General features: G+C 45.0%; 1 protein-coding gene across 2 annotated transcripts in view; it reads left to right on the top strand.

Annotated features, from left to right (window-relative positions):
- Positions 1-27884, top strand: part of ITPRID1 (ITPR interacting domain containing 1) — a 478387-nt gene that overhangs the window by 49777 nt on the left and 400726 nt on the right. The window lies entirely within an intron of this gene.

The raw sequence follows: 27884 nt of genomic DNA, 5'->3' as shown, positions 1-27884 counted from the left end.
ACTAAGCTGTATTTTTTGGTTCATATAGGTAAAAGTGTGACATGGACGTGTGTTTTTAATAAAAATGTGCAGAATTCTAGCTATAAAAACTTTTTATAGCTAGAATTCTGCACATTTTTATTTGTATGTTTTGGCAGTGATTTGGACCTTGCGGCGGCTCACTAATAGTACTGTATATTACACTGGATCCATAGTTAGTGAAGAACATTGACTATATATATATCGAATACATATATGTATACAGGCATGTCATCGCAATCTGATATATCTCTTCTATTGATTATTTAGCCCTGATACAGTATGAAGGGGGTGATCACAGTATAATTAACCTCATAAAAAATTAGTAAAACAGTATATTACTCTACCCAGGGGCGTCACTTACATTGTGAACACCTGGTGCGGCGCTGGCAGAAAAGGGGACATGGCTTTCTGGTAGTGGGCGTGGCTCCGCTGGAGGGGCAGGGCTTCGCATTCCGACCCCGTTTTCCGTCACTTGGGGTGTTCGGGAGGTGCGGTCTGCCTCCCGCAGAGTGCTGTTTCTGCAGTGGCGGCTCCTACATAGTGACAGGAGCCGAGTGCTGCACATAATGTAACAGTGCAGCACTCAGCTCCTGTCACTGAGCAGGAGCTGGCATTTTGGTGTCACCCCTCGGTGGGTGACACCCTGGGAGCAAGCCACCCACCCCCCAACCCTTGTGAAGCCACTGACTCTACCATTAACAGGTGGATGAGCAAAACGTTTGATTTTCATTGCTCTGGTCCTCAGGAGCAAGGAATCCCTGGAATACTGTAAATGCCTTCACAATCATCTAAGGGCCTAATTCATGTTGTACGCACATGTAATTGCAAGTGTGATTGTCTAGGCTACAGAACTGCTAATGTTGGCAAATGAAGCTGCAACCCAGAAATTAAAACGGAGCCATCGGAAACTCATACGCAATTGCATACGCATTTGCAGTCTGTAGGCAAAAATGAGGAACATCGAGGCTAAGGGTAGGCCTATGGCTACACAGACTGGACACGGCACTAGTGATGCAGGTTCCATGCTTTTGCACGTGCGAGTAGCCGAGTACGCAGCTAATGGCAGATATACAGTACACTCCGAAAATGGCCATGAGACGCCTGCATTTTTCTAACCACTCTCGGTCAACTCCTCGTTAACACCTCCAAACGGTCAGTTCCTGTCAATCACTTCTCCTTAATACCTCAGAGGCACCTTGGTGCATGCAAATGCGATCGCAGCACATGAGCAGTCTGTCGATAATTGAACTGTTGTGCAAACATCAGCCATTGCATACAAACATGAATTAGACCCTAAGTGCTAAGAAGATGTTCCTCAGTTTCCGTAAGAGGTTGTCAGCTGTGTGCCTCTTACGGAAAGCGGTGACTCATAGCATAGCCTGCCTAGGAACGAGTTGGCATTTGCGAGATGCTGCTACTGGTGCCGCTGCTGTTGTTGCTGCGGGAGGCAATACATCTACCCAGTGGGCTGTCACAGTCATATAGTCCTTAGTCTACCCTTTTCCACTTGTCCACACGTCCGTGGTTAAGTGGACACTGGATACAACCGCATTTTGTTGGACACTGGTAACTCTTTTTCTGACGTCTGTGTACATTTTCTGTATCGCTTGCCTAGAGAAGTGGAACCTAGGTGGGATTTGATACCGGGGACACAGTACCTCAAACAATTCTCTAAGTCCCACTGAACTAATGGCGGATACCGGACGCACGTCTAACACCAACATAGCTGTCAAGGCCTCAGTTATCCGCTATGCAAAAGTAGGACTGCTGTCATATTTCATCTTCCTCACAAAGGACTGTTGGACAGTCAATTGCTTACTGGAAGTAGTACAAGTGGTCTTCCGACTTCCCCTCTGGGATGACGATCGACTCCCAGCAGCAACAACAGCAGCGGCGGCAGCAACAGCAGCCACTCAAGGATCCTCTGGAGAAATCCTGGTTAGGAGAGGACTCCTCAGTCTTGACAGTGACATGGCCTGCAGGACTATTGACGTTCCTGACTGAGGAGGAAGTTGATATTGAGGGAGTTGGTGGTGTGGCTTGCAGGAGCTTGGGTACAGGAGAAAGAAGGGATTTAGGTGTCAGTGGACTGCTTACGCTCTTACCCAAAGTTTCACAACTTGACACTGACTTATGATGAATGCGCAGAAGGTAACGTATAAGGTATCCCACGGACAACAGGTGTCTCCCCCGGTGCCTGACTTAAACCACATCACCATCAGAATCCTCATCGTCAAACTTCCTCCTCAGCGCCAGCAACACCCATATCCTCATCCTGGTGTACTTCAACAGTGACATCTTCAATTTGAATATCAGGAACTGGACTGTGGGTGCTCCTTTCAGCACTTGCAGGGGGCGTGCAAATGGTGGAAGGAGCCACCTCTTCCCGTCCAGTGTTGGGAAGGTCAGGCTTCGCAACCACTGACACACTTGGACTCTCCTTGGGGGTTTGTGATACGATCTCAGAACGCACAGTTCTTTTCTGTGCTCTTTCCAGCTTATCTCTTTTAATTTTTCTAGCGGGAGGATGAGAGCTTCCATCGTCATGTGAAGCTGAACCACTAGCCATGAACATAGGCCAGGGCCTCAGCTGTTCCTTGCCACTCCGTGTCGTAAATGGCATATTGGCAAGTTTATGTTTCTCCTCAGACAATTTAAATTTCTTTTTTTTGGTTCTTTTTACTAAACTTTGGCTTTTTGGATATCACAGGCCCTCTACTATCACATTGGGCATCGGCCTTGGCAGGCGACGTTGATGGCATTTCATAGTCTATGTCATGGCTAGTGGCAGCAGCTTCAGCACTAGGAGGAAGGGGTTCTTGATCTTTCCCTATTTTATCCTCCAAATTTTTGTTCTCCATTATGTTTCTGGAGTATTATAACAAAATATGCGGCACAGGAATGACTGATGGCTGATGGCCAGGACACTACCACTGCTCTGATGCAGCACAACACAACAACACTGTAAGGGACTTGTGGTTGTTGTTGTTGTTATTATTATTATAATACTGTAGCAGTGGACATATAGCAGCAGCGTATACCTCTGTGACTGCCTCGTCACTGGAGTGACTGATGGACAGGACACTACCACTGGTCTGATGCAGCACAACACAACAACACTGTAAGGGACTTGTGGTTGTTGTTGTTATTATTATTATTATTATTATTATTATAATACTGTAGCAGTGGACATATAGCAGCATGACTGCCTCATCACTGGAATGACTGATTGACAGGACACTACCTCTGGTCTGATGCAGCACAACACAGCAATACTGTGAGGGACTTGTGGTGGTTATTATTATTATAATACTGTAGCAGTGGACATATAGCAGCAGTGTATACCACTGTGACTGCCTCGTCACTGGAATGACTGATTGACAGGACACTACCTCTTGTCTGATGCAGCACAACACAGCAACACTGTAAGGGACTTGTGGTTGTTATTATTATTATAATACTGTAGCAGTGGACATATAGCAGCAGCATTGTTAAGTTCGTTTAACTTTCAGAAAAAAGCAGTGCCTTATTACACAAGAATTCGTGCCGCTGCGGCCGCTAACTGTACGCTATAACCCTCTAAGAAATGTGTGCACGTTGCGTAGGCACGCCGACACGCTGTGAGCACAATGCAGCTACACGTGTGGCTGAATACACTTTTAACCCTTAACAGGAATGGAATGCAACACCAATTGTGTATGTTATGTTGTGGTCAACAATGCAGCAACAAATATTTACTTAAAAAGGGATACACACAGAAATACAATAATACAAGAGAAAAGCTACAACCAAGAGTACATACGTTTGTTCGCCTGCGCCACCCGGATCCGGTCCTCAGTCAGTCTAACAAGATGACCTTCAGAGAATTAGCCTGGGACTGGCCAGAAGGCCTGACTCTTATACCGTTGTCCAAAACATAATACAAAGGGAACTGTAAGCTCTTCTTTCATAGGACAAAGGGCTGTTCATTTACAGTACGTGAGGGGTAATAGGTCGGTTTGAATAGGTGGGCGATGCTTGGTCCAGGTGTACTTGCAGGTGTCTTCCACTGAGTTCCCGTCGAATATCAGGAGTACAGTAATTACAGTGTGATATTAATACTGTATTCCTGCGCATAGTTATGCGCAGGAGCATGCTATATTCTGCAAACTGCGATCAGAATGTAGCCACGGAAATACTGTTCATCTGGATAACAAACACCATGTTCTAACCTAATTCTGTCCCCTCACATCCTGTAAAGTTGAATATCTCTATTGTTCCATTTCTGAAGTAAATGTAACTTGCTGGTGTGGTGTGTGTAAACTATGTGTAAATTATGCACTATGTGGATATAATATCAGATATGTCTTTGTGGCTTTTCCATGCAAATGCGTATGCTACCGTATTTACTCATACCACACGCTAATACGCAGGGCTTCGTGAGCCAATGTACGCAGCGTGCGGGTATGTGCACGCATGGCAGAACAAACACATGCACGGAGGCCATTCTGTGTGGTGTTTGCACGTGATGCATGTGGGTATAATATTTTCGACTTCGACAGTCCACCCTTTGGCAGTAAACAATAACTGCCACACATAACTAATAATACTCAAAATATTACATTTACAATATGTACAACGTTCGGGTAACAGGGGAAGAGTTGTAGGTGGAAAATATATGGCCTAGTGGGATAGGAAAAAGCGTGCATGTATGAGTAAATGTCTGAGGCGAATGTATCATCGTGCCGAATAAGTTCTAAAGAAAGCTTCGAGGAACTGCGAAGTATACATTTAATCCTTCTCATCCCATATTAAGAGTCTGTACATGGGCAAACAAATATTACCGAGCTCTTACTAGGCAAGGGCCATTAGCCCTCACCTCGTCCGGCTTCTTATAATAACAAATGGGGAGCACATTTATCTGATGATACATGTGGGGAGATGTATGTGTATGCCATTATGTGTGGATAACATTTAACGGCTATGTGTGTTATTAACTAAGCATTGCAGAGATGAGGGTAAGACATATAAAGATACATTCACATAAATTTGGGTACACTGATGTAATTTCCGGTTGTAGGTTTCTGGGTAGAAGGGAAAACAGGCCATGAAATTAATTTGCACTCCTTATCACAACACAGTTTCTACGGTTGGGTCATATATCAAATCTGTCACTGTTACAACGCCCTCGCTCCTTAGACTCATTAAATTTGTCTTTTGTTTTCGCCGTGTCAAAATTCGAACACATCGGAATATCAGACCGATAATTATGACGACACCCAGGATACAGAGGAGAAACTTTCCCACACTTGCAATTGCACTCTGTGCCCACTCTCCTAACCCAGAGACCCATTTGAGTGGGTTCAACCATGAGTCCCAGCCAGTCAATTCATTACCCACAGCCGCTAAAGTAAGGTTGTGTTTCCTTCTGAACTCCCACTTCAACTGCAAGATCTCGTCCATCTTTTGATCGATGATCTCCGTTGGGTCTTCGGTAATGTTCGTAATATAAGTACAGCACTTCACACCATATTGAGTTGCCAGAGTAACACAGTACCCATCTGTCACAGCCGTGACGTAATTTAAGACCGTCCTGTGCTGGACCAGCTCCTTCATGTGGGCCTTTAGCTCCCTACCCATATACCTGAAAGTGTCATCATACATCTCAGTCATATTATCTATCAAGTTTACTAGCGCATGGATGTACCTATAATTTATAATTCCTCTGGCAGTATGGGTGATATCTAATGCGAGAAGAATTTGAATCCCTGTGGATTCATGGATCAAATCATAGGCTGTGGGCTCTGTCCTATCTATGAGGTGTCTCTTGACAATGTGTTCATAGTGTGTATGGGTATAAGGAGTCTGAGCGTTGCGGTGAATATCTTTCATTTTGTTGTGTGTAATGGTCATGACCTCTGGTATGGTAGTACTCTGCCTATGTACCACAACCCTTCAGAGCTCGGAGTAAGCCACTTATACGCTTTCCTTCCACATATGAAATAGGCGTCATCTGGAAGAACATAGGGGACAAAATGCAACAAGATCATATCACAGATTTTCCTCATGAAGAAACCGGTCCCCAGTCCTCCCATTTGTTCAGTACAAGTATCGGGCCGGATGATGTGGGCACAATATCCCTGTGTCACTTTTTGCAACCCACATGGTTTTGATCCCACGTGTATACCTGTACCGGTAGTACTTCCCACTTGTGGCTATCCTACGTACAAGTTCGGAGTTGATGGGTACTTTATCAGTCCTATGTGAGAAGGTATTTTTCTGATTGTTCCATGTCACTTCCCAATTTCCTGGTTTCTGGAAATTGGACACGTTAAAACACAGCAGTGACCTATCTACGTGGTACTGGTGGAGCTTCAAGCTAGGGAGCCTAGATATATTGAATTTCCTGTCCACGGGTCTCCCCCCATGTAATTTGAGTATCTCATTTACTGTTAAAGGGTATGGCACTAATCCCGGCTTACTCTGTCCTTGAGGTACTTGCAAGCACCCTTATATTGACCCTTATATTGCCTTTGAACCCATCTGTATTGCTGTTCATCGCCATTAACATCAGCCCGACACCCATTGAGAGGAGAGAGACCGGGACCTGGGTGCTTGCAAGCAGCACTGGAACGGTGCGGTCTCGTTGTTCCCCGTGACTGGACATCCTCGCCATCAGCGGGCGTCATTGCAGGCGCTGGATCCCCTGAAACCGGGACCGATGTACTCACCATTGGGGCTCCATCTTGCGTTATACAACACTGACGGAAACCACACGTAAGGCTCCGTTTAGGAGCATATCTTCATGCCATTATTCTGTCTTTGCTGATGGGCAATAAAATATGGAACATTGCTTTTACATAAAAAACATCTAAGGAACTTACATTTCTACATGGGTTCTAGAAGCAAATTGTTGCGCATTATAACAAGTGTATTATGCGGACTGAAATATAGTTACTAATTTGTCCGTTTGAGAACTGTGCACAGATCAGCTTGGCTCCACCTCCTTGAGTCATTTTTAATAGTATTTTGATAATACTGATTATATTATTGTTCTTATATTGTTAAGATATCTTAGACTGGTCTAGTTTTTTATGTGTATTAAAACTCATGAATTATAAGAAAATTTGCAGTTTGGTTATTTGAATATCAGCCATACCATATTTAATAGTGCAAGGAGTTAAATGTTAGATTAGCTTTGGGAACTAGCATAGGGTTCACCTGTGCTAATTATTCTGACTTGAAGACCCCAAGTCAGTAACTCTGTGTTGCAGCTTGAAAATAACAAATGGTGATTTATTAATTGAAATTAGCTATTTATTAGCGCCTGGTTTTGGCTTGTGTGTTGTGACTTAGTCCTGCCTTTTAGCCTTCCCGGAACAAGTTCTCCAGTGATATTAGTAGAGATGAGCGCCTGAAATTTTTCGGGTTTTGTGTTTTGGTTTTGGGTTCGGTTCCGCGGCCGTGTTTTGGGTTCGAACGCGTTTTGGCAAAACCTCACCGAATTATTTTTGTCGGATTCGGGTGTGTTTTGGATTCGGGTGTTTTTTTCCAAAAACACTAAAAAACAGCTTAAATCATAGAATTTGGGGGTCATTTTGATCCCAAAGTATTATTAACCTCAAAAACCATAATTTACACTCATTTTCAGTCTATTCTGAATACCTCACACCTCACAATATTATTTTTAGTCCTAAAATTTGCACCGAGGTCGCTGTGTGAGTAAGATAAGCGACCCTAGTGGCCGACACAAACACCGGGCCCATCTAGGAGTGGCACTGCAGTGTCACGCAGGATGTCCCTTCCAAAAAACCCTCCCCAAACAGCACATGACGCAAAGAAAAAAAGAGGCGCAATGAGGTAGCTGTGTGAGTAAGATTAGCGACCCTAGTGGCCGACACAAACACCGGGCCCATCTAGGAGTGGCACTGCAGTGTCACGCAGGATGGCCCTTCCAAAAAACCCTCCCCAAACAGCACATGACGCAAAGAAAAAAAGAGGCGCAATGAGGTAGCTGACTGTGTGAGTAAGATTAGCGACCCTAGTGGCCGACACAAACACCGGGCACATCTAGGAGTGGCACTGCAGTGTCAGACAGGATGTCCCTTCCAAAAAACCCTCCCCAAACAGCACATGACGCAAAGAAAAAAAGAGGCGCAATGAGGTAGCTGTGTGAGTAAGATTAGCGACCCTAGTTGCCGACACAAACACCGGGCCCATCTAGGAGTGGCACTGCAGTGTCACGCAGGATGTCCCTTCCAAAAAACCCTCCCCAATCAGCACATGATGCAAAGAAAAAGAAAAGAAAAAAGAGGTGCAAGATGGAATTATCCTTGGGCCCTCCCACCCACCCTTATGTTGTATAAACAAAACAGGACATGCACACTTTAACCAACCCATCATTTCAGTGACAGGGTCTGCCACACGACTGTGACTGATATGACGGGTTGGTTTGGACCCCCCCCAAAAAAGAAGCAATTAATCTCTCCTTGCACAAACTGGCTCTACAGAGGCAAGATGTCCACCTCATCTTCACCCTCCGATATATCACCGTGTACATCCCCCTCCTCACAGATTATCAATTCGTCCCCACTGGAATCCACCATCTCAGCTCCCTGTGTACTTTGTGGAGGCAATTGCTGCTGGTCAATGTCTCCGCGGAGGAATTGATTATAATTCATTTTAATGAACATCATCTTCTCCACATTTTCTGGATGTAACCTCGTACGCCGATTGCTGACAAGGTGAGCGGCGGCACTAAACACTCTTTCGGAGTACACACTTGTGGGAGGGCAACTTAGGTAGAATAAAGCCAGTTTGTGCAAGGGCCTCCAAATTGCCTCTTTTTCCTGCCAGTATAAGTACGGACTGTGTGACGTGCCTACTTGGATGCGGTCACTCATATAATCCTCCACCATTCTATCAATGTTGAGAGAATCATATGCAGTGACAGTAGACGACATGTCCGTAATCGTTGTCAGGTCCTTCAGTCCGGACCAGATGTCAGCATCAGCAGTCGCTCCAGACTGCCCTGCATCACCGCCAGCGGGTGGGCTCGGAATTCTGAGCCTTTTCCTCGCACCCCCAGTTGCGGGAGAATGTGAAGGAGGAGATGTTGACAGGTCGCGTTCCGCTTGACTTGACAATTTTGTCACCAGCAGGTCTTTCAACCCCAGCAGACCTGTGTCTGCCGGAAAGAGAGATTCAAGGTAGGCTTTAAATCTAGGATCGAGCACGGTGGCCAAAATGTAGTGCTCTGATTTCAACAGATTGACCACCCGTGAATCCTTGTTAAGCGAATTAAGGGCTGCATCCACAAGTCCCACATGCCTAGCGGAATCGCTCCGTGTTAGCTCCTTCTTCAATGCCTCCAGCTTCTTCTGCAAAAGCCTGATGAGGGGAATGAACCTGACTCAGGCTGGCAGTGTCTGAACTGACTTCACGTGTGGCAAGTTCAAAGGGCATCAGAACCTTGCACAACGTTGAAATCATTCTCCACTGCACTTGAGACAGGTGCATTCCATCTCCTATATCGTGCTCAATTGTATAGGCTTGAATGGCCTTTTGCTGCTCCTCCAACCTCTGAAGCATATAGAGGGTTGAATTCCACCTCGTTACCACTTCTTGCTTCAGATGATGGCAGGGCAGGTTCAGTAGTTTTTGGTGGTGCTCCAGTCTTCTGTACGTGGTGCCTGTACGCCGAAAGTGTCCCGCAATTTTTCTGGCCACCGACAGCATCTCTTGCACGCCCCTGTCGTTTTTTAAAAAATTCTGCACCACCAAATTCAAGGTATGTGCAAAACATGGGACGTGCTGGAATTTGCCCATATTTAATGCACACACAATATTGCTGGCGTTGTCCGATGCCACAAATCCACAGGAGAGTCCAATTGGGGTAAGCCATTCCGCGATGATCTTCCTCAGTTGCCGTAAGAGGTTTTCAGCTGTGTGCGTATTCTGGAAAGCGGTGATACAAAGCGTAGCCTGCCTAGGAAAGAGTTGGCGTTTGCGAGATGCTGCTACTGGTGCCGCCGCTGCTGTTCTTGCGGCTGGAGTCCATACATCTACCCAGTGGGCTGTCACAGTCATATAGTCCTGACCCTGCCCTGCTCCACTTGTCCACATGTCCGTGGTTAAGTGGACATTGGGTACAGCTGCATTTTTTAGGACACTGGTGACTCTTTTTCTGAGGTCTGTGTACATTTTCGGTATCGCCTGCCTAGAGAAATGGAACCTAGATGGTATTTGTACCGGGGACACAGTACCTCCAACAAGTCTCTAGTTGGCTCTGCAGTAATGATGGATACCGGAACCACGTTTCTCACCACCCAGGATGCCAAGGCCTCAGTTATCCGCTTTGCAGTAGGATGACTGCTGTGATATTTCATCTTCCTCGCAAAGGACTGTTGAACAGTCAATTGCTTACTGGAAGTAGTACAAGTGGGCTTACGACTTCCCCTCTGGGATGACCATCGACTCCCAGCGGCAACAACAGCAGCGCCAGCAGCAGTAGGCGTTACACGCAAGGATGCATCGGAGGAATCCCAGGCAGGAGAGGACTCGTCAGACTTGCCAGTGACATGGCCTGCAGGACTATTGGCATTCCTGGGGAAGGAGGAAATTGACACTGAGGGAGTTGGTGGGGTGGTTTGCGTGAGCTTGGTTACAAGAGGAAGGGATTTACTGGTCAGTGGACTGCTTCCGCTGTCACCCAAAGTTTTTGAACTTGTCACTGACTTATTATGAATGCGCTGCAGGTGACGTATAAGGGAGGATGTTCCGAGGTGGTTAACGTCCTTACCCCTACTTATTACAGCTTGACAAAGGGAACACACGGCTTGACACCTGTTGTCCGCATTTCTGGTGAAATACCTCCACACCGAAGAGCTGATTTTTTTGGTATTTTCACCTGGCATGTCAACGGCCATATTCCTCCCACGGACAACAGGTGTCTCCCCGGGTGCCTGACTTAAACAAACCACCTCACCATCAGAATCCTTCTGGTCAATTTCCTCCCCAGCGCCAGCAACACCCATATCCTCCTCATCCTGGTGTACTTCAACACTGACATCTTCAATCTGACTATCAGGAACTGGACTGCGGGTGCTCCTTCCAGCACTTGCAGGGGGCATGCAAATAGTGGAAGGCGCATGCTCTTCACGTCCAGTGTTGGGAAGGTCAGGCATCGCAACCGACACAATTGGACTCTCCTTGTGGATTTGGGATTTCAAAGAACGCACAGTTCTTTGCGGTGCTTTTGCCAGCTTGAGTCTTTTCAGTTTTCTAGCGAGAGGCTGAGTGCTTCCATCCTCATGTGAAGCTGAACCACTAGCCATGAACATAGGCCAGGGCCTCAGCCGTTCCTTGCCACTCCGTGTGGTAAATGGCATATTGGCAAGTTTACGCTTCTCCTCCGACAATTTTATTTTAGGTTTTGGAGTCCTTTTTTTTCTGATATTTGGTGTTTTGGATTTGACATGCTCTGTACTATGACATTGGGCATCGGCCTTGGCAGACGACGTTGCTGGCATTTCATCGTCTCGGCCATGACTAGTGGCAGCAGCTTCAGCACGAGGTGGAAGTGGATCTTGATCTTTCCCTAATTTTGGAACCTCAACTTTTTTGTTCTCCATATTTTATAGGCAGAACTAAAAGGCACCTCAGGTAAACAATGGAGATGGATGGATTGGATACTAGTATACAATTATGGACGGACTGCCACGGTTAGGTGGTATAAAAAAACCACGGTTAGGTGGTATATATTGTAATACAATTATGGATGGACGGACTGCCTGCCGAGTGCCGACACAGAGGTAGCCACAGCCGTGAACTACCGCACTGTACACTGGTTGATAAAGAGATAGTAGTATACTCGTAACAACTAGTATGACACTATGACGGTATAAAGAATGAAAAAAAAACCACGGTTAGGTGGTATATATTATAATAATACAATTATGGATGGACGGACTGCCTGCCGAGTTCCGACACAGAGGTAGCCACAGCCGTGAACTACCGCACTGTACACTGGTTGATAAAGAGATAGTAGTATACTCGTAACAACTAGTATGACTGACTATGACGGTATAAAGAATGAAAAAAAAACCACGGTTAGGTGGTATATATTGTAATACAATTATGGATGGACGGACTGCCTGCCGAGTTCCGACACAGAGGTAGCCACAGCCGTGAACTACCGCACTGTACACTGGTTGATAAAGAGATAGTAGTATACTCGTAACAACTAGTATGACTGACTATGACGGTATAAAGAATGAAAAAAAAACCACGGTTAGGTGGTATATATTGTAATACAATTATGGATGGACGGACTGCCTGCCGAGTTCCGACACAGAGGTAGCCACAGCCGTGAACTACCGCACTGTACACTGGTTGATAAAGAGATAGTAGTATACTCGTAACAACTAGTATGACTGACTATGACGGTATAAAGAATGAAAAAAAAACCACGGTTAGGTGGTATATATTGTAATACAATTATGGATGGACGGACTGCCTGCCGAGTTCCGACACAGAGGTAGCCACAGCCGTGAACTACCGCACTGTACACTGGTTGATAAAGAGATAGTAGTATACTCGTAACAACTAGTATGACACTATGACGGTATAAAGAATGAAAAAAAAACCACGGTTAGGTGGTATATATTATAATACAATTATGGATGGACGGACTGCCTGCCGACTGCCGACACAGAGGTAGCCACAGCCGTGAACTACCGCACTGTACACTGGTTGATAAAGAGATAGTAGTATACTCGTAACAACTAGTATGACACTATGACGGTATAAAGAATGAAAAAAAAACCACGGTTAGGTGGTATATATTATAATACAATTATGGATGGACGGACTGCCTGCCGAGTGCCGACACAGAGGTAGCCACAGCCGTGAACTACCGCACTGTACACTGGTTGATAAAGAGATAGTAGTATACTCGTAACAACTAGTATGACTGACTATGACGGTATAAAGAATGAAAAAAAAACCACGGTTAGGTGGTATATATTATAATACAATTATGGATGGACGGACTGCCTGCCGACTGCCGACACAGAGGTAGCCACAGCCGTGAACTACCGCACTGTACACTGGTTGATAAAGAGATAGTAGTATACTCGTAACAACTAGTATGACACTATGACGGTATAAAGAATGAAAAAAAAACCACGGTTAGGTGGTATATATTATAATACAATTATGGATGGACGGACTGCCTGCCGACTGCCGACACAGAGGTAGCCACAGCCGTGAACTACCGCACTGTACACTGGTTGATAAAGAGATAGTAGTATACTCGTAACAACTAGTATGACACTATGACGGTATAAAGAATGAAAAAAAAACCACGGTTAGGTGGTATATATTATAATAATACAATTATGGATGGACGGACTGCCTGCCGAGTGCCGACACAGAGGTAGCCACAGCCGTGAACTACCGCACTGTACACTGGTTGATAAAGAGATAGTAGTATACTCGTAACAACTAGTATGACTATGACGACGGTATAAAGAAAGAAAAAAAAATACCACGGTTAGGTGGTATATAATTATACAATTATGGATGGACGGACTGCCTGCCGAGTGCCGACTGCCGACACAGAGGTAGCCACAGCCGTGAACTACCGCACTGTACTGTGTCTGCTGCTAATATAGACTGGTTGATAAAGAGATAGTATACAACAATATACTACTATACTGGTGGTCAGGCACTGGTCACCACTAGTCACACTGGCAGTGGCACTCCTGCAGCAAAAGTGTGCACTGTTTAATTTTAAATTAATATAATATTATGTACTCCTGGCTCCTGCTATAACAACCTGCAGTGCTCCCCAGTCTCCCCCACAATTATTATAAGCTTTTATACATTGATGTGCAGCACACTGGGCTGAGCTGAGTGCACACAGACTGAGTCACACTGTGTGACTGCTGTGTATCGTTTTTTTCAGGCAGAGAACGGATATAGCAGAGAACGGATATATTAAATAAAAGTTAACTTAACAACAACTGCACTGGTCACTGTGGTAAACTCTGTCTGCACAATCTCTCTCTCTCTCTCTCTCTTCTAATCTATTCTAATGGAGAGGACGCCAGCCACGTCCTCTCCCTATCAATCTCAATGCACGTGTGAAAATGGCGGCGACGCGCGGCTCCTTATATAGAATCCGAGTCTCGCGAGAATCCGACAGCGTCATGATGACGTTCGGGCGCGCTCGGGTTAACCGAGCAAGGCGGGAAGATCCGAGTCGCTCGGACCCGTGAAAAAAAAAGTGAAGTTCGTGCGGGTTCGGATTCAAAGAAACCGAACCCGCTCATCTCTAGATATTAGGTCTCTTTCACCATTTTCTGTCTCACGAGTTCTCTCCGGGTTAGCGACCTTCTTGCAGTGGGACGAGTGGACCCAAGTCTCTCTCTCTGCGACTTTCAGCAATGTCGCGCTGGCCAACAAAACTTGGTACGGTCCTTCCCACGTGTCTATGAGGCAACCTGAGCATAGAAAATTTTGAATCATTGCATAATCCCCAGGTTCAATGTCATAACAACTACTGTTGGGTAGGTCAGGAATCGCCAGCTTCAAATTCCTTTGCTGGTTTCTGAATTGCTGGCTCATCCTAACCAAATATTGCACAGTCATTTCATTATTGCACTTCAAATAATCCAGGGGGTCTATCATTACATGGGGCTGTCGTCCAAAAATAATTTCAAAGGGTGATAGGTTAAGCGGTGACCTGGGAGTGGTTCTGATGCTGTACAACACTAGTGGCAGTGCTTCTGGTCACAACAGTCCAGTTTCAGCCATCACTTTGCTCAGCTTTTTCTTAAAAGTGCTATTCATTCTCTCCACCTTCGCACTGACCTGTGGCCGGTATGGAGTATGTAGCTTACTATTAATACCCATAAGTTTGCACATGACCTGAAAGACTTCACCTGTAAAATGGGTACCCCTATCACTTTCAATCATTTTAGGGATACCATATCTACACACAAATTCTTGCACAATTTTCTTTGCAGTGAATACGGCAGTATTTGTGGCAGCAGGGAATGCTTCTACCCAGTTCGAAAAGACATCTGTACATACTAAAACATACTTTAAATTCCTACAGGGTGGTAGCTGTATGAAATCGATTTGTATTACCTGGAAAGGTCCATCTGTAGGAGGGATATGGGATGGCTCCGTTGGTATTGTCTTACCAATATTCTTCCTCAAGCAAGTAAGACATGTCATTGCTTTCTTGCTCGCCTGAGAACCCTGGTGCACTCCAGTAAGCTCTTACCAATTTGCACATACTTTCCTTGCCCAGATGAGTCAGACCATGTGCCGCTTCAGCTAGGCTCGGGAGATATGCCCTGGGGGCAACTAGCTTACCTTGTCCATCTCTCCAGGGTCCCAACGACTCCTGACCATATCCCTTCGCCTTCCAAACAGCCTTCTCATGTAGGGAACACACATTTTGCATTTCGATTTAATTGCTGTGTATTTATCGTGTTGAATGTCATCAGTTGTGTGGTGTTAATTTGTGTGGTAGTGCTTGCTAGAGCCAAAAACGTCTCTTCTAGAAGGGGAAAAAAAAGAAAATATTAGAAAAACAACGAGTATATCAGTTCTGCGTTCACCAACGGGCCAACACTGATGTCAGGTCTCGTAGTAAAGGCCTGATTCAGATATCCCACACCGTTATGCCTATCGATGTCTATACAAAATCTCCCTTCACCAGTATTCTCATCCTCCACTCTTTGTGCATGACAAGGCACACTGCAGTAATACTGGTGTCACCGTGTTGATGAGACATACCGGGTTCGGGCATAACTTTGAAGGACCAATATGGCATGTGGTTTATGGATTGTCAAATCATGTACCAGTACTACGTCCCAAGTATTTGACCCTCATCCTACACAACTGTAGTTTATCCCTTGCAACCTGGTGTCCTGTTTGGAAGAGGCAAAACAGAAACTATTTCGTATCTGCCATGGACGACTCAAATGAATCAGCGCACAACAACAAGTCATTAACACATTGTATCAGCACCGACCCATTCTCAGGCCGAAAGGACTATAAACAGTCATGTAGGGCCTGGGAGACAATACTCAGGCTGTCACTTGACCTTGGGAGAATCGGGTCCATGTATTGTACCCCCCTGTAGGTGAACGCAAAGATGAAGAGGACACTGTGGAGAAAACAGAATGAAGGTTGGTGGCAGATAAGTTTATGGAGGTGAAGAGGGTTTTATTAAAATGACAACTGAATTGGGCACTACGGGGAAGTGATTAACTACTTGGTCTACTCCCTTTAAAGTTTGTGCTTGTTGTATCACTACTGGGATTATCCCAGCCATCAATCCAGTGTCATGTCCATCCTAAATTCATAGGGAACTCGGTATTCTGTGAGATAATTTCCTCTACCTGTGATGGACATGAATCTAGAACAGTGGAATGCAACCTTAGTCTTTGAGGAGTATCTGACATACCTTGTACTTCCTGAGCGGGAGTATACTATATGTATTTCATATTTGGAGTTTACACTACAAAATCTGTCGATTAGGTTAGTCAGTGGCCACTGCTGCCAGGAGAAAAGAAAAATAAGTTTAGCATCATGGAGGCCCCAATCGTAACTCCAGCAAATTTTGTCAAAGGGTAATGTTGCACTTTTCCCGTTCTTCCCATTTGCCGAATTAGTGTTTACCAGTGATCTTTCTTTCTATATGGCTTTAAAGCCTTGCTATGTGTCCCTTGGTCACGTCTATATGTTTGATAACGTGGCTTGTGTTCTTTGTCTAGGGGGTCTATACTACATTTCTTAGCAACGTGTCCCTCCTTTCTACAAATATAACATATTCTTGTCCATTTCCAGTCTTCAAGGGCCTGGGGTCTTGGTTGATTGGACATCCCTTTAAGTGCCTGTATGCTTACCGTCATCAACCTCTCTTCCCTCTGTTCTTTACGTTTGGAGATATTCTTGCCCTGCTCAATAGCAGACTCCCTGAGAGTATCTACAGTGACCCCTCTCCAATTAGGCAAAGAAGTCTGTACCCTGACTTTCAATGCCTTATTGAACCTGTCCATTAACACAGAGACAGCCACCTCCCTATGGTTTGCATCATTCATTATATCCCTCACCCCACTGTATCTAGCCATTATTTGTAAAGCCCTATGGAAATACTCAGATGTCGGTTAATTTTCTCTCTGTTTTATGAAGAAAATGTTATTTCACTGGACAACAATGGGGAAATGCAATCCTAGTTGTTCATTAATTTGTTTCACGTTCTCCTATTTGTATTAGTCAGTCAGAGGACCGTCTGCCTCTATCTTACAATCTGTGATAAACTTTTGGGTGTGAATATTAGGGGGTAGGCACGCTTTTAAAACTATCCGTCAATCTTTGTTTGTAGGTTCATAGGAATTACCCAGATCCTTAATAAATTTCTGGCATCTGGCTAAATGTCTCCGGGGATCGGGAAATTCTGAAATGATTGACCGCAGTTCTGATCTGGTCCACGGGTAATACATTGCCGTGTTCTTGATGAGGGTTACTCCCTGGCTATCAGTTCTCCCATTGGTAGTTGTTATTACCCAGACAGGGTGTAACCCAACCATTTCACTCCTATTTTGCGCACTATGGTGCGTTACTGTCTCTGCGTAATGAAAAGTCTCATACCTACCGGTGGCTATGAACTCACCCGTCCTTCCAGTGGGAGACACCGCTACTACTCTTACTGGTCGGGCGGTGTCCACCTGCGTTTCCTGTAAGGTGGTTGCCTGATAGAGGGCTGAGGTTAGGCTGGATCCATCGTCTTCCTATGACCTTTGCAAGAACTTAAAACTGGGTATAATTTGCATGTGTTAAGGTTAATACAATTCATAAGTACTTTCCTATCATTTTCTGATGTACTATTGGTTGTAGCATCTCTCTCTTCATTGACATGTGTCGGTGGTGGTGCCATCGCATTCACATTCCTGTCTAGTTTGGAACTTGCTGTGCGAGCAAGTTCCCTTTGCACATCTCCCTCTTGTTGCCATATGTTTAAACAGTTGCTATGTCTGATCCTTTGTTTCTTAGATTTGATCAGACATATTCTATTCCTTACATTCTGTAGCACGTCTGGTTCAAAACAACCAACCCTAGGAAATTATGTCCTATCTTCAGCAGTCATACGTACCCATTCGTCACAAAAAGCCTCGGTGTGTGGACCATACTTCCCACACATTATCAACCTCGCGGACCCTCTTGGCCTCAACACTTCAGCCTGAACCCTGGCTGCCGAACGCCTCTCACATGCCCATTTGGCTCCCATTATGGGCTTTTTTCACAACACACCAAATGGCCCACGCGAGACGACGGTGAAAAGTTCTTAGAGCGCTCTTCACTCGCTCCTGCCCCCGCTGGCCTGTACTACGAACCACTGTCAATAGTGGGATCGCAATGTACCCAACCTTGGGTTCCTATCAGACCCTTCAGCACCGTAATTTCTTTCAGTGGAGGTTCTGTTTGAATGTTTTCCTGAGAGAGTCAGCAAAAAATTCCTTTTTCGGTATCTATCCACTGGAATTTTTGTAGGATGAGAAACAACTTATTGATCACCCTTTTAAGTGAATGCCCACCAGGGAGATTTCCTGAGGAGCGAAAAACCCCTTTTCTTACACAAATCACGTTTGCGTATGCTCTACACAGCGCCTATGATGACACAGTTGCGCAAAAGAACGCAAATTGTGTCACGTTATCTATAAGCCCTACGATCACTGGAGTCGAATTCAAGCCGCGCTCCTCAGCCGGAGCATAACACTAAAACACTTCACAAATCACAATCTATTACGCTCCTCCAACACGTTGTAGTACGTGTCAACTTCATTAATGCGCTAGGTTGCGACTCATTCACGCCGTTGAGCCTCTTCTAACTCAGGCGTTTATCCACGGGATTCCGGTTTCCGGGGGCTCAATACATCCACACCTACTTTCAACTCACGCTAACACACAATGTTTTCTGTACAGAAAAGTATCACTCCCTTTGATTGATAGATTGCTTTTAAAATCGGATAGTTACTTGCTATGGTATGACTATAGATCCTTTACCCCGCCTTAACTTGAACTGCTATCGTGTGGTTATAACTTGCACTTGCTGCCTCACGTGACCGTGCGTATGCACACAACCGTGCGTTCCTGCGCTACATGCGCATTCCCACACGCTTACTACACACAACGTGCCACGTGTTCACCATGCGTTCGTGCCTAAATATACCACACTTATCACAATAAATGTGAGCAACAAAATGCTACTGCCCACTTACACAATACACAATTGTTCCTTACACTCGCCGGAAGTTACCCCCAAAGGTAATCCTCTTTTGAGTGTTTACCATTACATTTAGGCTGGAACTGTGTTTCGTGTTATTTAAAATTACTCCCTTAACAAACTATATCAAATATATAACAAATAAAATGTATCCGACTTTATACAGATCTATAATGACTATTATAACCTATGGCAACAATGGGGGTAATTCTGAGTTGATCGCAGCAGCAAGTTTGTTAGCAATTGGGCAAAACCATGTGCACTGCAGGGGGGGGGGGGCAGATATAACATGTGCAGAGAGAGTTAGAGTTGGGTGGGTTATTTTGTTTCTGTGCAGGGTAAATACTGGCTGCTTTATTTTTACACTGCAATTTAGATTGCAGATTGAACACACCCCACCCAAATCTGACTCTCTCTGCACATGTTATATCTGCCTCCCCTGCAGTGCACATGGTTTTGCCCAACTGCTAACAAAGTTCCTGCTGCAATCAACTCGGAATTACCCCCAATATGTGAGAATATATGCAAACTATCGGTACGCTTTGTGCACGCTTTTGCACCAAAAGTTACACAATAATAAACGGCTTTTTTCCTGTTTGTCCTTCGAACCTCTAAGACTATACAGAACAGACGTGGTCTAACAACACAAGATAGTTTTAAACACAATACAAAATTACTTAAGACGCGTCTCCACCCTTTGTTGCCTGACCAAAGTCTGTTATGCCCTGCAAGTCTGTAAGTATGTGGTGAACCGGACGAGCCACCAACTGTTAAGTTCGTTTAACTTTCAGGAAAAAGCAGTGCCTTATTACACAAGAGTTCGGGCCACTGCGGCTGCTAACCGTACGCTATAACCCTCTAAGAAATGTGTGCACGTTGCATAGGCACGTCGACACGCTGTGAGCACAATGCAGCTACACGTGTGGCTGAATACACTTTTAACCCTTAACAGGAATGGAATGCAACACCAATTGTATATGTTATGTTGTGGTCCAACGCAGCAACAAATATTTACTTAAAAAGGGACACACACAGAAAAACAATAATACAAGAGAAAAGCTACAACCAAGAGTACATACGTTTGTTCACCTGCGCCACCCGGATCCGGTCCTCAGTCAGTCTAACAAGATGACCTTCAGAGAATTAGCCTGGGACCGGCCAGGAGGCCTGACTTTTATACAATTGTCCAAAACATAATACAAAGGGAACTGTAAGCTCTTCTTTCATAGGACAAAGGGCTGTTCATTTACAGTACGTGAGGGGTCATAGGTCAGTTTGAATAAGTGGGCGATGCTTGGTCCAGGTGTACTTGCAGGTGTCCTCCACTGGGTTCCCGTCGAATATCAGGAGTACAGTAATTACAGTGTGATATTAATACTGTATTCCTGCGCAAAGTTATGCGCAGGAGCATGCTATATTCTGCAAACTGCGATCGGAATGTAGCCCCAGAAATACTGTCCATCTGGATATCAAACACTATGTTCTAACCTAATTCTGTATCTCTATTGTTCCATTTCTGAAGTAAATGTAACTTGCTGGTGTGGTGTGTGTAAACTATGTGTAAATTATGCACTATGTGGATATAATATCAGATATGTCTTTGTGGCTTTTCCATGCAAATGCATATGTTACCGTATTTACTCATACCACCCGCTAATACGCAGGGCTTCGTGAGCCAATGTACGCAGCGTGCGGGTATGTGCACGCACGGCAGAACAAACACATGCACAGAGGCCACTCTGTGTGGTGTTTGCACGTGATGCATGTGGGTATGATATTTTCGACTTCGACAGCGTATACCACTGTGACTGCCTCGTCACTGGAATGACTGAAGGACAGGACACTACCACTGGTCTGATGTAGCACAACACAACAACACTGTAAGGGACTTATACAGCTACACTGGATATATGGCAGCAGAGGACACCACCACTGTGACTGGTCACTGGACTGATGCACAAGAGACTTCCCCTGGTCTAATGCAGGACAACACAGCAAAAATGCAAGCCAGCAGCACTGGGGACATATAGCTGCAGAGGACACCAACACTGTGACTGTCTGGACTGATGCAGCACAATACACTGACTACACTGGACAGCACAACACAGCACAAGACTTGCCACCCCACTTTCCCGCCTCCACACAGACACTGAACACTGAGGACACGTCCTCTCAATACACTCTCCGAGACTGGAGTGAAAATGTCCGCGACGCGCGGCTCCTTATATGGAGTCCAAATCCCACGAGAATCTGACAGCGGGATGATGATGTTTTGCCTCGTTCAGGTTTCCGAGTCAGGCGGGAAAACCCAAGCCTGACTCGGATCCGGGCTCGGAAGGCAAAGTCCGGTAGGGTTCGGTTCTCTGAGAACCGAACCCGCTCATCTCTAGTATAAGGGCACTACTAATGTATGGCATAATGTGTATAAAGTGCATTACTACTGTGTGGCATAATGTGTCATAAAAGACATTACTACTGTGTTGCATAATTTGAATTGGGGGGGATGCCAAATTACTGTCTTGTCCCATGTGACAAAAATCCTTGCTTTGGCCTTGATTATTGAGACTTAGGGGTAAATTTACTAAAGCTTCTACATATGACAAATGGTGATGTTGCCCATAGCATCCAGCTATAATTTTCCAGGATGCAATAGAGAAATGATATACAGAATCTGATTGGTTGCTATGGGCAACATCACCACTTTTCATGTTTAGAAGCTTTAGTAAATATACCCCTTAGTCTGAATAATTATATTTTCTGGTCCCCAGTTATCGCAGCAATAAGAAATTGGCACCTATATGTGTGTATATGTATATTCACTGTATATATATAAAACATATTTAAATAAGAACAAGTTTCTGAGTGTATTGAACTCGGAAATGCATAGATGTGAAGCTTGAGCTTGGTGACATGCAACATAGCCAGAGCTGGCCTTAGGCATAGGCAAACTAGGCAATTGCCTAGGGCATCTGGTATGCCTAGGGGCACAAGCAGCTTCTGCTGATTAAAATGATATGCGGCATGACTATATTCTGTGTGTAGCATTTCATATGCAGATACAGCCACAGTCACACACAGTATATAGGCATGCTGCATATCATTTTAATCAGCAGAAGCTGCTTGTGCAACCTAGCCACATAGCAATGCAAATAAGATGCATTTTCATAAAAAAATAGGCACCCGTTAGCAGAGCTGCCAATTAACTCACGCCAGGAACTATATGTGTCATTATTTGTATAAGGGCATTAATAATGTGTAACATATGTGTAAGGGGCACTATGTGTGTCATTATGTGTATAAGGGCATTAACAATGTGCGGCAAATGTGAAAGTGAAATTATGTGTATAAGGGCTATAATAAGGGTTGGCATAATGTGTAAGGTGCACTATGTTTATAAGGACATTATTAATGTGTGTCATATGTGTAAGGGGCATTACTGTGTGGTATTATGTGTATAAATGCATTACCAATGTGTGGCATTATGTGTATAAGGTGCTCTACTGTGTGGTGTAACATATAGAAAGGGCACTACTGTGTGGTCTAATGTGAATAAAGAGCAATATGGTGTGGTGTAATGTGAATAAACATCAATATGGTGTGGTGTAATGTGAATAAGGAGCAATATGGTCTGGTGTAATGAGAATAAAGAGCAATATGGTGTGGTGTAATGTGAATAAGGAGCAATTCAGTATGTGATATGAATAAGGGGCACTACTGTGAGGAATAACGTATATAAGGTAAAGTGGTAATACTGTGTGATGTAATGTGAATAAGGGACACTATCGTATGATAAATTGTGAATAAAGTTGCACTACTGTGAGGCATAATTTGAATTGAGGGTACTATTGTGTGGCCATGCCCCTTGCCAGCAAAAACACGCCCCTTTATGGGCTGTGCGCCGAATGTGCACACTGTTCTTATTTAAATTACATGGGGTAGGAAAATAAAAAAAGGACTGCTATGGGTACGGGGTGCTGATGCTGGGAAAGGGGTGCAGGATCAGACGCGGAACTAGCGGTGGTGCTAGGGGGCACCAGCCAAAATCTTGCCTAGGGCATCATATTGGTTAGGGCCGGCTCTGAACATAGCATGCTGGTTTTTGAGACTTTAACATATGCCGTGCAGTGCATTAATACTGATATATCTTTGTTATGCCCACAAAGCTGCACCAATTAAATTGCACTTCAGTTGCGCTGGCCGGGGTACCCTGGGGGAGTGGGGACCCCTTCAATCAAGGGGTACCCCCCCCCAGCCACCCAAGGGCCAGGGGTGAAGCCCGAGGCTGTCCCCCCATCCAAGGGCTGCGGATGGGGGGCAGATAGCCTTAAGAAAATGTCAAGAATATTGTTTTTTCCAGTAGTACTACAAGTCCCAGCAAGCCTCCCCCGCAAGCTGGTACTTGGAGAACCACAAGTACCAGCATGCGGGAGAAAAACGGGCCCGCTGGTACCTGTAGTATTACTGGGGAAAAAATACCCAAATAAAAACAGGAGACACACACCTTGAGAGTAAAACTTTATTGCACACCTGCCGACACACACATACTTACCTATGTTGACACGTCGACTGGCACGTCACGTCTCCGACGATCCGGGGTACCTGTGAAAAAAATTAGACTCACCTGATCCAGTGTCCAGAGATAAATCCACGTACTTGGCAAAAAAATAAAACGACAAACCCGGACCAGCGGACTGAAAGGCGTCCCATGTTTACACATGGGACCTCTTTCCCCGAATGCAGAGAGACCCCTTCGTGACTGCTGTCACTGAAAGGTCTCTTAAGCCAATCAGCGAGCGCAACGTCCTTGCACTCTGCTGATTGGCTGCGCTTCTGAGCTGTCAGACAGCGCAACGCAAAGCCTCTCCATTATATTCAATGGTGGGAACTTTGCGGTGGGCGGTGAGGTCACCCGCGGTCAGCAGCTGACCGCGGGTAACCCCACCGCTGACGGCAAAGTTCCCACCATTGAAAGTAATGGAGGGAGCTGTGCGATGCGCTGTCTGAGCTCAGACGCGCACAGCCAATCAGGTGAGCGCCACGAAGTAGCGCTTCCTGATTGGCTGAAGGGACCTCAGTGACAAGAGTCACGTGGGGTCCCGGCACATTCGGGGAAAGGGGTCCCATGTGTAAACATGGGACCCCTTTCAGTCCGGCTTGGTCGGGTGTTCGTGTTATTTTTTTGCCAAGTACGTGGATTTATCTCTGGACACTGGATCGGGTGAGTCTAATTTTTTTCACAGGTACCCCGGATCGACGGAGACTGTGGCAGTCGGCGGGTCAACATAGGTAAGTATGTGTGTGTCGGCAGTTGTGTAATAAAGTTTTACTATCAAGGTGTGTGTCTCCTGTTTTTATTTGGGTATTTTTTTCCCAGTAGTACTACAGGTACCAGCGGGCCCGTTTTTCTCCCGCATGCTGGTACTTGTGGTTCTCCAAGTACCAGCTTGCGGGGGAGGCTTGCTGGGACTTGTAGTACTACTGGAAAAAACAATATTCTGTCATTTTTCTCAAGGCTATCAGCCCCCCCATCCGCAGCCCTTGGATGGGGGGGACAGCCTCGGGCTTCACCCCTGGCCCTTGGGTGGCTGGGGGGGGGTACCCCTTGATTGAAGGGGTCCCCACTCCCCCAGGGTACCCCGGCCAGGGGTGACTAGTTGGATATTTAATGCCACGGCCGCAGGGCACTGTATAAAAGTGACCCCCGGCTGTGGCATCATCTGTCCAGCTAGTGGAGCCCGATGCTGGTGTAAAAAATACGGGGGACCCCTACTCTTTTTGTCCCCCGTATTTTTTGCACCAGCACCAGGTGCAGAGCCCGGTGCTGGTTTTAAAAATACGGGGGATCCCCTGTCCATTTTTCCCCCGGATTTTTAGAACCAGGACCAGCTCGAAGAGCCCGAGGCTGGTTATGCTTTGGAGGGGGGACCCCACGCCATTTTTTTTCGGGTTTTTCCCGTTTTTTCCCGTTTTTAAAAAAACGGATCAAAATCCGTCAAATCGGCCGTTTTTCGGCCGCGGGACTGTCTAATCCGTTTTTTATTGAATATGGTCAATTTCGGCACCTACTTGCCGAAATTGGATGGTCGAATTGTGTCGAATTAAAAAACGGCCGATAATTTGCCGCGATTCGCCGCTAATTGCATATACCCCTATGTCTTGCAGGCAGACTGCTAGAGCTGTGAGGGGAGGGAGGAGGCGTGGCCTCTCTGCAGCTCTCTAATGCACAGCTGTTAAGCATACGCCCTGCAGCAACATATAATAGTTTAGAAATTAATAAAGAAACCATAATCAAAAAACAAGAAAATTCAGTTTGACTCAACAGTTGTGGTACCTGAGATTTCATTATACGCCCACTACTAAATCTGACTCAACCTTTTCTAAACAATCTTTTTGATTAACATTTCTTTAGAAATGAAAAAAAACAAAACAAATAAATGATGTAGCCTATGTACCTGCTTAACTCCTGCTCTTTGTATTTTTCAAGTCCTTCTTATATCACACTGTAGTTTGTTTTTCACATTGATTTTGAGTCATGGGAAATAAAAACATTCATCATAGTACTAAATAAATCACTCATATCACTTATTGTACGCCTTTAGATATGCTCTGCTTTCAACATGAAATACTGTACATTAGATTTACAGACAGCACAAAATGCTGACCAGCACATATGCTACAGGTGCGCAAGTGTGGCTACTTGTCCACAACTTCAAGTGGTATGCCCGCATCACAGGCTTGGATAGCCCCCTCTCTGCACAGTGTCTGCCTAGCTGGTTGCAGATAGACTGATAAATCCTTTTGGTGGAAGGAGAGAAAAGTCACTTCATGACTGTTCATTTATTTTACAGTTCTTATTTTTTTTTTAAGAAAGTGCTGCTCGGTTTATCCTTATGTATTAAAGTAATCATGTCAATTTATGTTTGAAGTTTATGGACGTATGTAGAGGTGCACACCCATAGAGGGCTGGTTTGAAGGTATAAAATGGGGTTGATTCAATAAGCCACGAGGCAGCTCACACAGCCAGGTAGTGCGCACATATACCGTAGCAGCCCTGAGCTCACAGGATTCTGGTTGCAGACCATTGGGCTGTGTTAAAAATCTGCAACTTCAGGGTGATATGCAGAGGGGCAAGTTGCTGCCATTTACACAATGCAACATTGTGCCACTCGTGAGTGATTGTATTGACCCCAAAGAGTAAACTTTAAATTTAAAGTATAGAATGAGACTTAAACAGCAGCGCGCCAAATGTATTTGAAAATTCAAGTATTTTATGGGGGGGGGGGATCTACACCCTCCCAACTGTCTTTTCCTTCCCTCCTTTTCATGTTTAAAAACATTCATCACTCTTGTTAGACGCAGTAATAAACTAAAATCCTACATTTATGAGAAAAACTGGTGTTATTTGCACAAAAGCCCTGCTCTACAGGGATTTACTTTTACACTTTTGTTAATAAGCCTTTCTGTCATCCCAGGGAAGGCAGAGTATAGAGAGACAAAGAAGTGGAAAGAAGTTTAATTATAATTAAAAAAAAGTGTTAAAAAATTTGTTTAGACAACAAAGTCATTATAAAGAAAGGAGCAGTTGAAACAATAGATTACAAAAAACATACATTACAGATGTAGCCACCTTTATCTTGAGTGGCTAAGGGCGTTTGTCCTGTTCGAGCATACGCAGCGTACTGGGGCGTAGCGAGGAGCGCCTAGTCACAGAGAGGCTATCTAATCGCACGGAGATAGACGTTTGACGTTTGGCATTACCTGTACGTGTAATACCTGCGATCATCCACCAGATGTCGCTTTTTACAATCACCACTGCGCATATAATACTGAAATACTGTATACTGTATAGGAAGGACTACTTTAGTAGTGCGTCTCGTAAAACCAGTAGTGTACACTGACGCAAATGGACGTGTTAGAAGTTCATTATTGCCTAATGATATTCGGAATATTGTACAGTATGTTAGCATCCTAATCCCGTAGCCATTTGTCTTAATCAAAACGAATGGATTTATTCATCTGTCTGCGGCGAAGTGGTGAAGTGTGCCGCTTCCTATACTCAGAGTCCCGTGTTCGATTCCTAAAATACAGTACGAACGCATGTTAGTTTTTTCCAGACACTTTATAATTTTTTTTAATCACATAAACCAGGGCAAAGCTGCAGCAGATGTACTGTTAAGGTTCTATGCACCATACGGTACACATACAATTCTGTAGCAGGGCAGACTCAATTGAAATGGCTACTGCCTGTGACTCCATGGAGGCTCTCAGCTATGGAGCGAGTGATGACATAGATTTTGCGGACAACGGGGCAGTGCTGAAGGTGCGTCACAATCCCCTCGCTAAAATACATAGGGGCAATAGGAATAAGTGAGATCTATGCACATTACGGTACACCGGACTTGATCGCATAGCACACTGTCAAAATGGCCGTCGCCCCTGAACCCCCACTACGTGGCAGCCAGCGCTCGGAGATGGAGTGAGAGATAGTAGTGGAGTGAGAGATAGCAGTAGTCTTGAAGGCTACGGGGCAATGCTGAAGAAGCGTCACAATCCCCTCGCTAAAGCGATAGGGATAAGC

This window comes from Pseudophryne corroboree, chromosome 5 (assembly GCF_028390025.1).
Source record: "Pseudophryne corroboree isolate aPseCor3 chromosome 5, aPseCor3.hap2, whole genome shotgun sequence".
In the NCBI taxonomy this organism is placed as follows: Eukaryota; Metazoa; Chordata; class Amphibia; order Anura; family Myobatrachidae; genus Pseudophryne; species Pseudophryne corroboree.
This window is presented reverse-complemented; position numbering and strand designations above follow the sequence as displayed.